We start from the raw sequence: 14822 nt of genomic DNA on the forward strand, positions 1-14822 counted from the left end.
TCCTCAAGGTTAACCAAGTAGCTCCTCATTGATCCTGCGAGTGCGAGTGAGATGATTCTTTCCTTTTCTTATCCCTTCCATTTCGTAGATGAGTCCCCTCTTCCATAGCCAAACCCAATAGTTTTGCGAACGTAGTAACGAAAATTTTCGTAGGTATTATTTAAGTTGCGAGAGTGGCTTCGCTCGTCTACGGGATGAAGGGGATTGATATGGGAGTGGAGGGGAGAAGAAAAAGACAAAACAAAATTATTCATTACTGCTTACTCTCTCGTACTCATTGAAAGGTATGGAGTGACTCAAACTAACCTCATGTAGCGGCTCCTACGAAGTTAAAGTTTGCCCGGCTCTGCTTAAAACCATTATGAACGAATGCCGCAGGCGATCAATACCTATTGGCGGCACCTTTGAAGTACTGAAAGGTGACAGCTGCGGATCCAACCAGTTTGAAAATTCCTTAGAAGACTAAATGTCCTATATCTACCTCCAATGTCTTATTAAACGTTGTACATTACACCAGCCCTTTGTATTATTTGTAGAGAAAAGATTTTCAAGAACCCCAACATGTAGAAGTAAATCTGGAATGACAAAACATTTGTAGTTGACTGACTGTATATTCAGAGCCACTTTGACAATTCCTGCTAGAAATCCCTTTTACTACACGTTTTTATCACTTGCATGAAAAATGAAGTGCTACACACAAAGAATACGAAATAAACGCGCCAAAGTAAGCATCAGACTTAATGGAGCCGTAACTGTACAGTCAGCTCAACATTTCACGTTCATTATTTCCCGCAAGTTTGAAACGAAACACAACCGTAAATGCAAATGTGGACTCAGCTGCTGTGATACTCTCGACGGTCGGCTTACAAACGTCTGCCAGATGGAAAATAGCAAATAGCTCCAGTTTTACGTTTAAGCTTAACCGGGAATTTATTAACTAACCGGAAATAGCCGCTACACACTAACTCACTCTACCTCCGAATCAGACATGCCAAGGATAACAATAATATATTGTACTCGGCATGCATTATGAGCCATTCCATTGTGACAATGAGTACATAATCCCAGATATATTGCCTCCTGTTTAAATACTTAAAGCGCTCTTGGAGAAGCTGATTCCTATAAATCTTTCCATAGGAATTCTGATGTGAACGAGGCACAAACTGGCGAAACGCAGACTGCGTCTTTTTATTATAGTCTTATCCAATTGGGATTTTTAAAAGAAAACAATTATATATCTATGAAAATCTTGCGGAAACCTCTGAAACAACTGAAAAAACAATTATGCTGAATTGTAAAAAAATAGTACCCCTCTTCCTGTTTTAAACCAGTGATGAATGAAAGAGTCAACAAAAACCTCATGCTAGAAAATAAAAGTGATATTGCCTCTCTATCCCTTTCTATTTCGTTAAGTACTACATTTCACTTTGTGCTTATTGATGCTCTTCATCATCATCATAAGGTCGTCAGTCCTAAGACTAGTTGGATATTACGCACGTCCACTCATTCCTATCCTGAGCTAATCACCGCATTTCCCTAAAACTAGAATAACCCACTCCTAACTCCCGTTTCTGCCTCCAATATGCATCTGACTAGATCTTCATGCCTGAGAAGGTGTCCTACCAACCTATCTCGCCTATTTTTTATTGACTTCCATAGGGTCCCCTGTTCTTCTATTCTTTCTAATATCTATCATTTCTATCCTTCTCTATCCACGGTATCCTCATCATTCGCCTGCAACACCACATTTAGAACGCTTCTAACCTTTTCTTTTCCGCAGCGCCCACCGTCCCACCGTCCATATTTCGCACCCGTACAGCGCCACGTTTCAAACATACACCCTTAACAATCTTTTTTGAATTTCTAATTCATTAATAATTAACCGTTCGCGAGCATAGAAGTAACTTCTTTTTATTGAAGACGACTCAACCCTGCGCTATCCTCTGCTTTATATCCCTTATTTATGCACTTAGAACTGATATTTTTCTGGGACAAAAAAAGCGTCAATTTAGTCTTTTATGCGTCCTAAGGCTTTTGCTTTACACACTTTGAACGATGACTCATGTACCTCACTACTTTTCATGCAAGATGAATTTTGCTCAATGTGGCGCTGTTCAAAGTTCCAATGTTTCTAAACCATCTAGGATTTGGCTACCTCCTTTATTTACTTATAATTTTATGTGTACGTATGTTTTAAGTGGTAAATTAAACTAATTCGCAATGAGTTTTCAGTTCATGATAATTGGGATTCAGATAAAGACCCATCAGGTACCTACATCTTTTACTAGATACATATTTTTTCTTATATTTTCTCTTCATAGTCTAATATTAAGGGTAAAAAATTATGTTGCTTCAACATTGCTCCCGTTATATTTAAACGCATCCCTTAATTTTATTGTGTAAATCGTATTTCCCTAATTAAGTTACCCACCCGCACAATAAATTAATTTTGTTGTCGTGCCGTTTTAGCGGGCACAATTTACGCGATGCTCGAGTTATCTAGTCAACGTTTATCAAAATTATTTCAGGAACAGTCGAGACAATTCAGCGAGAATTTATATGTCTTATAAAAGCTCTTTATGTTTTCTTGTTTTCCCAGCGATAATATCCAGAGAGTTCTCAGAGTAGCCGAACGTGGCTTCACGTACAAGAAAAATGGCTCTTGAGTGTTCAACGACTATCTAAGGAATGTACGAGGGGCGGTCTAAAGATAGATTACCCTATTCTTGATTTTCTTATACATATAGTAGGGCACTAGTGATACGAAGTAAGCATAAGGCTATTTGGAAGGATGTCCAATTCATCGAGTGGCATGGCCTAGTGGTTTAGAACATTGCTTAGCGTTCGGGAAGATTCCGGGTTCGTCTGTCTCGGTCCAAGTTTTTCTATGATTTTCTTAGATCACTTAGGCAAGTGCTGGGGCAATAATATTCCATAGATAATCTTACATTCTTTTCTGTCTTCATTTCGTCCGTCTCATCTTTCTCACCCAAACCACAATCCACCCATTCCTTCGATTCCTGACGGGAGGCTGATCCGCCCTACTTTCTGGCGTAGTCCGGAGGGACTGCCCGCCCACCAGCATGAGTGGCTGATGGGAATGAAACACCCAAAAGTGTTTTTTTAATGTCCAATTCTCAGTCGTCACCACCAGAGCCTAATACGAACAAAAAGTTTATGGCGGTGAGTATTCCATCGAATCCGTCAGACGCGGATAGCGATTTTGATCTCAATGAATCTCATCAGCACATCGTAAATAACTTCGTCAGAATGCACACCCATTCTACCTGATGCCTTCGACAGAGTTTTATAAATTAGTGCAAACAGCTTGGTAAACACCATCTGTCTTATATTGCTATCCACAAGGATATCGACTTGATGAACTGAATCCGAGCGTAGCTAACCCTACGTGGTAGCAATATAATATAGATGGCGTTTAAAACGTAGTAAAGTATTCTGTAGAAAATGTCTAGGGGGCGTTGACGAGATCCAGTTAGATCCAAATCACGGTTTCGACGGAATACTGACAACCATGAACTTTTTGTTCTGTTATGTTTTGCGCCTACTACGTAAGATTAGCTGTTCCGTGGATTTAATTCGACAAACGATAAGACGATATCCTTATGGGTTTTGTATCATCCTATCCTAAACACTGTCGCCATCAAACTCGAAATATTTGACGTCTTAGTGTATGATTTCCCGCTGCATCCACAGTCGAAGTTTCTCACACCAATTTTGCTCGGCTACTTGCAAAACTGTTGGTCCATCTCAAAAGAAGGACAGATTGAAAATAAAGCAATTGGAAATTTGGGGAACTTTTCAAGGAGCTAGTCACAAGCTAGAAGCAGAAGGCTTATAAGCCAGCTACATCATCAGCGGGATGATGATCTCCAGTAAATGCAGAAAGTTCATGAGGCCACGGGAATACTTATTAACAGCAACCAGGCATCCTATATGAAATATTACTAAATATACTTAGCACCAGCATAAGTCACATCTGCAAACATGTACGTCACCGAGTAAAATCCGAAACCTGGATACTAGACGAGAAGGATGTCATACCTACTCCTGTTCTAAATTTGGTGCCTAGAAACGTCCACGTAGGAGCATCTATTGTTATTGATGTGACGATAACATGTGAGCAGTTCCGCAAATGACAGACGAAATACACATGTTTACGATCACGTATTAATTAATAATTAATTAACAGTATCCGTACATTCAATAAGCATATTCAACGTTACCGGGGATCTAGATTTTCTAGACGTCACAATATTTTTGGACGGCTTCTCGTACTTTTCCTTCCTTTTTTAAGAAATAGCATAATGAAATGCGTATTCCTTCCTCACTCGCTGCCGGAAAATTTTAGCAGACGTTTCAACGCTACTGGGTTCCAAAGAGTTACGTATACACAAAGGCGAAACTTAAAAACGGAAACGCTCCTTTTACCTTCGCGTTTTCAAATCTATTCTCTGAAAAGGAAGCGCATTATTCTTTTGCACGTTTCGCCTGCAGCACTCCAGATCTTTTAATAACACATTGAGAAGTCATATCGTTCATGCCAAGTCACAGAGACAACTCAAAATTGATATCTTTTAATTTTTATAAACACAAAGTTTGTTTTTAAATTGTAGCATCAACACAATTTAAAAGTACATAAATGTATAAAAGAAATTTGAAAAGCCGAAGATTATCGAACAAGATTTAAGCTATTGGATTAAAAGGGGACCTTTTTGCTACCTCGTATAAAACATCTTAAGATAAGAAAGCAAAAGTAAATCTAAAAACTACTTATTCTGACAGTTCTATCGTTCCCTTTAAGGAGTACTGAACCAATTTTGATACCTCGTTCAATGACTACTTAGGCCTCTTTATTTAATGTCCTGGTAAAATTGGGGCAGTAAAAATATTAATTAATCATAGAAAATAAAAACTAGAAACTATAAAGCTATTTCGAAACAAAAAGTGAGGTTAGAATACCAGTTTTATGAGTCTTTTTACCTATATCTACTTGTATTAATTTCAAAAAGTTGATAATAATGAATTGGATATAAAAAAGACAAAGCGATTGGGCGGCCAGTAGTGTCTTTTGTCTAGAATTTTGATTGGCCTACGTCACAGTCTTACAGGAGCAGATGAATGAGGTAAAAAAAGAGAAAAAGAGACAGATATTGACCGCACAGTCGCTCTTTCTCATTCTAGAGAGTGGTCATTTTCATGCGGGTATCGCTCGCTCCATTCTCCTACGTCTATGGATTTACCAAATATTACAAATAATACTGACAATGACGAATGAGGTAAAAGTTCAGATTATGTTTATCTTAACGTTCAATTTCCCTATTATGGGTTCATGAGGTGAAAGTAATGTTTAGTTTCCTAATTAAAAGTTTAATGTCAATTGCAGATGAACTTATCGAAATGAATTATTATGTAAATCGCTCTTTTCTTAGCATATATTGCTTCCATTGTAAGATGCATAATCGTTTCCAAACCTTTTACAAGTATAACGTTTTTAGTTTTTAATAGTGGTTAATATGAAAATATTAATGTGAAAATTCATTTTCAATTTTCCATCCGCTACAAACTACCTGATGTTAATGAGGGAAAATTTTTGTTGCTGTTGTCACACCCCCGCAGGGAATCGAACCCGGGACCTTTCGCTTTACGCACCAATGTTCTGACCGCTAAGCTACGAGAGATGACAACAGCAACCACGGCAAACCGAGCCTGCTAGGTTACAGATTCGTCGGCGGGGGGGGGGGTGTGACAACAGCAACAAAAATTTTCCTTCATTGACCTAAGGTGGTTTATAGTGAAGGGAAAAGTGAAAATCAATTTTCACATTAATACTTTTACAAGTACTTCAATTGAAAAATACAAAAAATTACCTGTAATTCAGCGAAATGAAAATTTTCATAGCAACATAGCAGCAACTGACTTATATGTATAAGTTCCTCGAAAAGGCAAGTTCCTTTTCATAATTAACCTAATTAATTCCGTTTATTCAAGCACCCTTAATTTCACGCGACTCTTCGCTCTAATAACTAATGCTTTACAATTTGTCTCGACGTATTTGTTATTCTCTTCCTAGGAAATAACATGGATATTTGTAAATGTCATGGTTTTGGTTTTACCAGGTGTTAGAAGTACGCCTACACGTGTAATTGAATTAATTAAATACAAAATTGTAGACAAACACTCACGCTTAAAGCTGAACGACGAATATTGAAGTATTACTACTGAAATAAATTTTTTTACAAATATGAAAAATTACTTCTAAACGAATGGACAATTTTATTGATAAAAGAATTGCGATAATAATCTGTAAATTAAAAACAGTTACCGATGTAAATTAATTATGTTAAAGGTAACGCAGTTAAAAAGCGAGAATGTCAGTTTAATTGACTTATGATTAGCAAAAGTATGCAGAGATATAAAAACTAGGACAAAAGGATTTCGATATCATTGGATCTCGTCAGCACACCGTATACAGATTAAATAGAATACCGACCAACTCTGCCGACTGCCCTTAGACAGAGTTTTATGAAAACTGTGTGTTTGACCACGTGTGTACCGCGTAGAGGTAGCTACACTAGTAATGAGCTAAGCAAGACCTAAAACAAGATCGTCCTAGACTTAATATTGGTCTTGGTATTGCTTACTCGATCTTGGTTTTGCTCAAACACTTACAGCACAGCCGTCTCTAATACAAGCCATGCTGAGAAATTTGGCAACAGCGCATTGCTTCTATGTGAGAGTCCTACTCTGCGAGTCTTAGTTGTTATTACCACACGTAGTTACACATGATTTTTAGACATCCATTACAATAAAAATTAATTGAATTATTAAATAACTAACTAAATAACATCACCGATAGTATGTGACATTATTTAAAATACACTTCTACATGTAGGTATTAAGAATAAAATAGAAAAGACAAAAGATTAGGTGTAAACATTGTTAGGTACCTACATGAATTTCATCTCGATAATTGTAATTTTATTAAAGCAAATTTCCACACCACAATTGAAGTATTGCCAAGGCGCGTTAGCTTTTTTTGGGGTTCACCAATAGCCCTGCCATCCCATTAGAAAAAACTAATTACAATTTCTAATTTACGGATTTTTGCTGTCTTACAGTTAGCTGAATTTGAATTGGAGTGGCGGGACTCTTGCTTTCTATAATTTATAATTTTAACGTAATCATTAAGCAAAACATTAGCAAAAGAAGATAAAATTTGGAAGAATATATCTTTATAGTGTTTTCCAAAACTAAATATTTTTGAAAATAGTTAATTTTCCTAAAATTGATTTTTGGAGTTCAGCCCGTAAATATTGTGTCTGCAGACATTCGTTATTACTTATTTGTTCAACAATGACATAAAAGTGAAAAAAAAAACTATACTAATATTATCAATAGGAACAGAAAGTCCTCCCCTTCGTAAATAATCAAAATAAATATCACCAACGCAAGAGCCTTTATTGTTTATTATGAGCGAAACACAATTGTTGCAAGTTATCTTTTTACGAGCAGAATGAACTGCATATCCTGAAATGCAAATTTTTAAGGAGTCATCTAAATCACAATTCATTAAAAAATCGGAATTTAAAATTTCAATAAACTGACTTATGTTTAAGGGAGACTCTTCAACAATTTAAATTCCTGTTTCATTTTTCTCTGGTAATTTAGGATATGTTAAAAGCACACTCAAAACATTACCGGCAGTGGATACTTTTTTTTACTGTTTTTATAATGTCACTTTCGTTAAAGTGATGTATGTAAACTGCAGAATATTTTCATGGAGTCAAATCTTTGCGAGGTATAGTACTTATGCATTTTTTTCGCATTTTATCATTTTTTTGGGAATAAAAATATAGACATACTTGTACTTACATTTTAAAGATGATTTATAATTTGAATAGCAACTGGGAACACAACGACGAGAGGCATTTTGTTAAGAAATAAACCAGAAAATTTACAACCAAAACACAATCTGACCTAAAACATTTTCACTTCTTTCACATAATAGTTAATATTGCCTTCTGCAATTAAAAACTGTATCCAAAGGTATTAATCACTATAACACACTATAATCATCCTTATTGCACATTTACTGCACGATATTTCCGCTAAAATTAAAATATTATAGAACAACGAAAAAACACAACAACTAACGTATTAGTTGTAACTCTCATTAACCGGGAAATCCTGGGACTCCCACAGTGTTGCCAAGTAAACCTTCAGCATGGCTTGTAAGTAGAGACGGCTGTGCTTATAGTTTTGGTCTTGACCTTGTTGTTGCTGATATAGCCTTGGCGTTTAACGTTTTTTTCTGATAAATTAAGTTTTTTACAAGATTCTATTGCTCTATCTTCCCTTGCACTTCTATTACCTAATCCAAAAGAACCTGCTATTGCACCGTCTTTACCTTCACCTATTACTGCATTGAAGTCTCATACAACTATTAGGTTTTCCTGCCTTTCCACTAAACTTAATAAGTATTTTATATCTGCATAAGCCGCTTCAATGTCTTCATCATTGTAAGATGATGTAGGCATGTAGACCTGTACTATTACCGTTTTTACCGGCTTTGAGTTTAATTTAACCATAACTACCCTACCGCCTTTTTGTAAATAACTTTCTACACTCTGCCCTGCTTTCCTACACATTACAGTTCCTACCCCCGAATTACCTTCAGTCTATCCTGTATCAATTATTTTAAAGTCTCCACTCCAGAAGTCTGCAGCTTGTGACCAACGGACATCACTAATGCTTACTATATTTAATTCTAGTCTATTCATCTCAAATTTCAAATTTTTTAATTTCCCTGCTTGCCTCATTGTCCTAACATTCCATGCTGTGACTCGTGAAATATTGCATCTTCCCCTATTACACTTATTGATGATATCCCATGAGGTAGATCCACCCGGACATACGAATGGGGGACTAGCTTACGTCCGGAGTGCTTTACCCCAGAGGACGCCATCATTTGAGTTCAGTTTGTTTTTCTTGGGAATGTGGTGGTTTTCCATTGCCTTCCACATCGCAGTATTGTGCATGACAGTCTCATACCGATCCTCGTGATGTCTGCCACCCTAAGTACTGAAAAAGCTGCTGCCCTCTTTCAGGGACTTATCTTAGTCTGGTTTCTCTTTAAGAACCCTCCATTATGGTTGAACGTATGGTCCGACTCCCTATATCATCGAAACTCGCAAGCTGATTCACCCACTCTAGTTTGTACAAGAACTTCGTTAAAGTTTAAATTCCTTCCGATCAGATAAAATGCTTGTTGTTTATTAATAAAAATGTCCTATTGTTAACTATAATGTTCGTGGGGGGTTTAAATAAAAAATAATTTCATATAAATCCCAACTACTTGGTTAAATGAGTTTTAAATGGCCAGCATTCTGTCCAACCCCTCAGACGCAAATCAAATTTCGAACATGTTCGTTATAAATAATCAGCACAGACGAGATGTTCCGACAGAATATAAACCAGCTGGAACTACTGCTGGATAAGTAATTGCGATTTTAATAAGTAAACGCTGCCTGTAGAGATATACCACTAATTATGAGTTCATTAATATTTAACAAGGTCCTTTCTAATTAAGGATATCAAATTTAAAAACTGAACCCAAGACTACACGTCTATTCTAAAATTTTTAAATTATAATCACGTGAACGAAATTTAGTAATAAAGAGTAAAATATTGGATAAATATTATGTAGGTAAAATTAGGATTCTCTTGCAAAATTGAACCTTAACAGAGAATAATTTATAAATGAAAAACGATTTTTTTTTTTAATGTAGAAAGAAAACCTAAAAGAAGTAAATATTTGCGTTTCCGCCTCGAATTTCATGGATTCGAACATAATAACATCTGTCGTTAAAAAGGTTTTACGTCACTTCTAAAAATTGTGTTGTTCTTTCAGAATTGAAGGGGCACTTTTTGGGTGTGCAGGACGCGATTTCGAAAATAATAACGTTTTTAATTAAATGATTGATGCTTAGAAAACTCTGTTTTCGGTAAACAGTTTGTGTACAGGAATGTCAGTTTTGGTAAAAATGGGATCTATATCACAACTTAAAACTTAATTACTATGAAGTTCGCTCGCAGTACTGTCTCATAAAAAATGTTTTTATACGAGATTGTACTCAACACACGTAAACTTTAAATATAATATACCTACACACATTCTTATACAGTAATAACCCCACTATGTTTAACAAACAAAAGAATAATAATTCGGTAGACATGTAAAAAATATTTTTCAACCACGTCCCTTTTTCTTTTCTTATATCATATTTATCAAAACATGATGTGCCGCAACCCATCGTGCATGGCGACAAAGAAGACCCGGTTTCTAGAAAGCATATACTGGATCATTCTAGAATATGACAAACCTCTACAAATACGCTGAAAATGATTCGATAGCAGTAAATACCCATCAAATGGCGATACATCACCTCCATTGAATATAACATAAAGATATGTATACGACATAAGTGAAATTTTCAGTAGATGTAGTAGAGAGATACAGTGTGCAGAAAATATTTTCTGCATTTTCTTTATAAAAACACAGATTAAAAGATTAGGAAAGCAACCCAGTTTTTGGGTAATGACAAAGCTCTTTTCCCAATGAAACTTAATTTCCGCTGCGTCTCTCATATCAAACCCTGATAGCATTTCGATTAATTTGCAAAACAAAAACTCACCACCAGCAAGTTTACAAAACACGACCTAATGGCGTCCTAATGAGATACAGAATTTAAAACAAACTCAGTAATTATCTTTTAAGCTTTTTAACAGTAGAACAGTATTTTTTCGACAGGAGCAGTCTATTGTGGCGCGTACATATAATGATAATAATGTTTTCTAACAGGAACCAAGAAGCAGTAGATAGATTTACAAATAGTACCAAAATATTAAATATATTAAATAAAAAAAACTGGTCAAGTGGGGGCCGGATTCCCGCACTGTCGGTTACATATTATTGAAATCCCTGAAAAATATTTTAGGATCCTTCAAATAGGCACATATCACCTGATCGCAAAACTTGTGAATTGGATATAGGAAGAAAATTGTTTATTCAGATCATTAAACGTTTCAAATAAATGAAAAATGTGTTGATAATGGCTTCCGCAAAGTGTTCTCGAGTAAAATCGAATAAAAGTTGGTAAAAGGTCGTAACAGCACCTCCAACAAGGATCTTCAAGTGTGTTTTCATTAGATACTTCCTGATAAAAACCAAATGTTTTATATAAAAACTATATTTGCAATTTTAGGGTAGAAATGCAATTTAGAAAATTGTACGAAAGCAGGAGGTATCAAAAAATTGGATTCCGGAATGAAAATTTATTCTCATCGATGAAAATGTATAAGTAAGACATTAATTCTAGCCTTCATTCGTCGCGTAGCCTAAAACCTAATCGAAAGGCTTATTACAATGAAGCAGTAAAGTTTTTATCTGCATACAATATCATATAATACAGGACAATGGGGTTGGTTTGCTTTTGAATCCTTTGTCGCTCCAGTGGACAACAATATTGTAACGTTATCATAACAATAGACTTATTGAAACGTTTGACATAATTTTCAGCTTGAATATATTGCAAAATAACAATCGAATTGATTAGCTGTTGTTGAACATCGGTGAATATTCCGTATACAAAGAGTATGTTTATATTATAAAGCAGCAAACAGAAACAACAAGCCTTTTGCTTTCACCTAATTGTTTAGCATGCAATAATGGGAGGCAATAATTGTTACCGATAAGCTATCAGCTTTTCCACAAATAGTAATTTATTGGGCTCATTTCGCCCACAAAGAGCAACTCTATAGATAACGTTTGTCGCACACGTAAACCGCTTGATAACTAAATGGCGTGTAGATATAAGAAAAGTACCTAATAAAATCGATATCACAAACTACCCATTATAAGTATCAATACACAAAAAAACAACAATTTTCAATGCTTGATATCCCAATCAGAAAATCCTCTTTCATCATAACCTTACTTAAGTCTATAGTGCACCCATGCAATTGGAGAAAACCTTTTCTAGGTGCCATAAGTTAAGACCCTTGCTACAACGCACTTTACACATAAGCCTATTAAAAAGTCCCCTGTCACCATAACCTAATTTAAAACCTTCGGGTCATACTATTTCACACAAGCCAATGAGAGAGGTCTCTCTCACCATAACCTGGCTTAAACCCTTAAAGCATATCACCACCATCATCACACCTCAAAGGTTTTCAATCATTTCTTTTTCCTAGAGTCCAGTGTTCATATTTCACACCCATACTAGACTACTTTGCGTTATCCCATATCTGTACCACTCCATCCCTCCTGAGTTATTTGAATATCCTAGACATCGAAAATCAACGACTTCTAAGTCTTTTTCTCTTATTTTATTGTTATCTCTTACCCTACTTTTTCTTCGCTTGAACAAAATTATTTTTGTTTTATTTTTTAAGTATTATACTATACCATTTCATCAGGATCGGTGCCATTTTATTTAAGGTCACCTCTCACTTCTCCTTATAATTGTTTTAAGAATCATGGTTCCTAATATTGCTCTAATTTTCATCCAATTTCTCTTCACATTATTATAAATCAGTCTCTCTCGTCATAAACTGGCCTAAACCCATGAGGCATATCACCATCATGAAAATAGAGAACCTTAAAAATTATCATTACAAGCCTGTACTTATGTTAGAACCACAGATTATCATAAGCATCATCATCACCATGGGGTCAGTCCTAAGACTGATAGGACACGCACATTCACTCTTTCCAATCCTGAGCTAATCTTCGCATTTCCTTAAAACTGGAACATCCTACATCCTTCACTATGTGTGAACAGTAATATAATCTAAGTCTACCTTTATTCTTCCTTAACTCCAGTTTCTGGTATTAATATGTCTCTAATTATCCCATCATTTCCAAGAAGGTGTCCTACAAATCTACCTCGTCTATTTCCTATTGACTTCCATAGCGCCCTCTGCGTTCCTACTCTTTATAATACCTTCTCCGTCCGCGGTATCCTTATCATTCGCCTGTAACACCACATTTCAAACGTGCTTAACCTTTTATTTTCCGCGACTCCCACCGTCCACGTTTCACACAGCACCGTGCTCCAAACGTGCACCACCTTTAACAATCTTCTTCGAATTTCGTAATTAACCGTTAGCGAGCACAGAGCAATTTTGTTTTACCTTTGCTTATTGTATTCACATATATCAATAGAATATCGTTATTAATAAACAGAAGCGCGATATTAGTCTTGTTATGAAAGACCTAGAGTCTCATTCGATGATTTAATCAAACTATTTCTCTATATCTTTAGTCATATGGACGGTGTAGCCATGAATTTTTTCATTGTTTTTCAGTTTTCTGCACATGTATATCTCTCATTTGATACAACCACGCACTTTTGCTAATGGACGAGACGTTTAATTTGATATATGGTACATGTATCTACGACCTACGCAAACACTACATCCGAATTGCTTTTAAGCGTATAGACAAACTTGCAAGTGTAAAAAAAGGTGGAATTTTTTTCTCTAGCGTCCGTGTTTTCGCGTACGCTACTCAGCTGTCGATTAGTGTGCTTTTTAAGTGGTAGTTGCATAAATAAATTTTTGACAAGCCCCACGCTCAACCGTTTTTTCGAAGGACGTCCGAATAAGGAGACGTGAAGATGACAAATGATTCCTCAATAAGGATGCAAATATGCGTAGCCGTGTCTTGCACGGATCGATGAAGACGCGAGACTTGTGGTTCAAAGTTTACATAATTATTCCAGGATCTGGGTCACCTCAAAATAATTGATGCACACTCCCACTCGCGCTGTATCATTAAAGACAAACTACAACCCCGTACTCTATTACTCCTGCGGAGACATTAAACTTACATGAGCTTAAGCTTTCACCGCGACATGTTTTCAAATCATGGATCGGATAGGCGATCTCACACACTCGCCTACTTACTGCCTACTTCCACTTCCACTTCCACTTCCTGTCCCATACATTAATGTCATCGCAAAGGCACGCCGTGTGGCAGGCGCTTCGAGAGTCGACGGCAAGAAATTAATTGAAAACTGTTTAAAAGTTCACAAAACAGAAAAGGAAAAAAGAATGTTGCACATTAAGAATCAAGGACTTTAGTCGATTATAAAAAAAGAGGGAAATAAAGACTGTATCATTCTACAGGTGCCTACAACTCGAGAGACGTGAAAACATTTTTAAATTAAACTAATTTGTTATTAGTTATAGTCTAATACCACTAGTGTCAATGTCAATTATATATATATATATAAAAGAAAGTCGTTTTAGTTACACTATTTATAACTCAAGAACGGCTGAACCGATTTGGCTGAAAATTGATGGGGAGGTCGCTTAGAACCAGGAGACGGACGTAGGGTATTTTTATTCCATTCCCATTGAAAAATAAGTCTTATAAGAAAACGCAACTGACAGCTAAACGTAACGTTGTCTATGGTTAATAAACCGAGCGGCATGGCCTAGAGGTTTAGACCATTGCTTAGCATTCGGGAGGAACCCGGTTCGATTCCGGGTCCGACTGCCTTGGTCCAAGTTTTTCTGTGGTTTCCTTGGATCGCTTAGGCAAATGCTGAGGCAGTAATATTCCACAGATAATCTTTCACTCTCTTCTGTCTTCATTTCGTCCGTCTCAACTTGCTCACCCGAACCACCACCCACCCATTCCCACGATTCCTGAAAGCAGGCTGAAGAGGCCCTTCCGCCCTACCTTCCGGCATAGTCCGGAGGGACTGCCCGCCCACCAGCATTACTGGCTG

The 14822-nt window shown here is 36.4% G+C and overlaps 1 protein-coding gene across 1 annotated transcript in view; it reads left to right on the forward strand.

Annotated features, from left to right (window-relative positions):
- LOC108732728 (1-phosphatidylinositol 4,5-bisphosphate phosphodiesterase epsilon-1-like) overlaps positions 1-14822 on the forward strand; it is a 241495-nt gene that overhangs the window by 123283 nt on the left and 103390 nt on the right. The window lies entirely within an intron of this gene.

Source organism: Agrilus planipennis, unplaced genomic scaffold (genome assembly GCF_000699045.2).
Source record: "Agrilus planipennis isolate EAB-ADULT unplaced genomic scaffold, Apla_2.0 scaffold61, whole genome shotgun sequence".
NCBI classification, from domain to species: Eukaryota; Metazoa; Arthropoda; class Insecta; order Coleoptera; family Buprestidae; genus Agrilus; species Agrilus planipennis.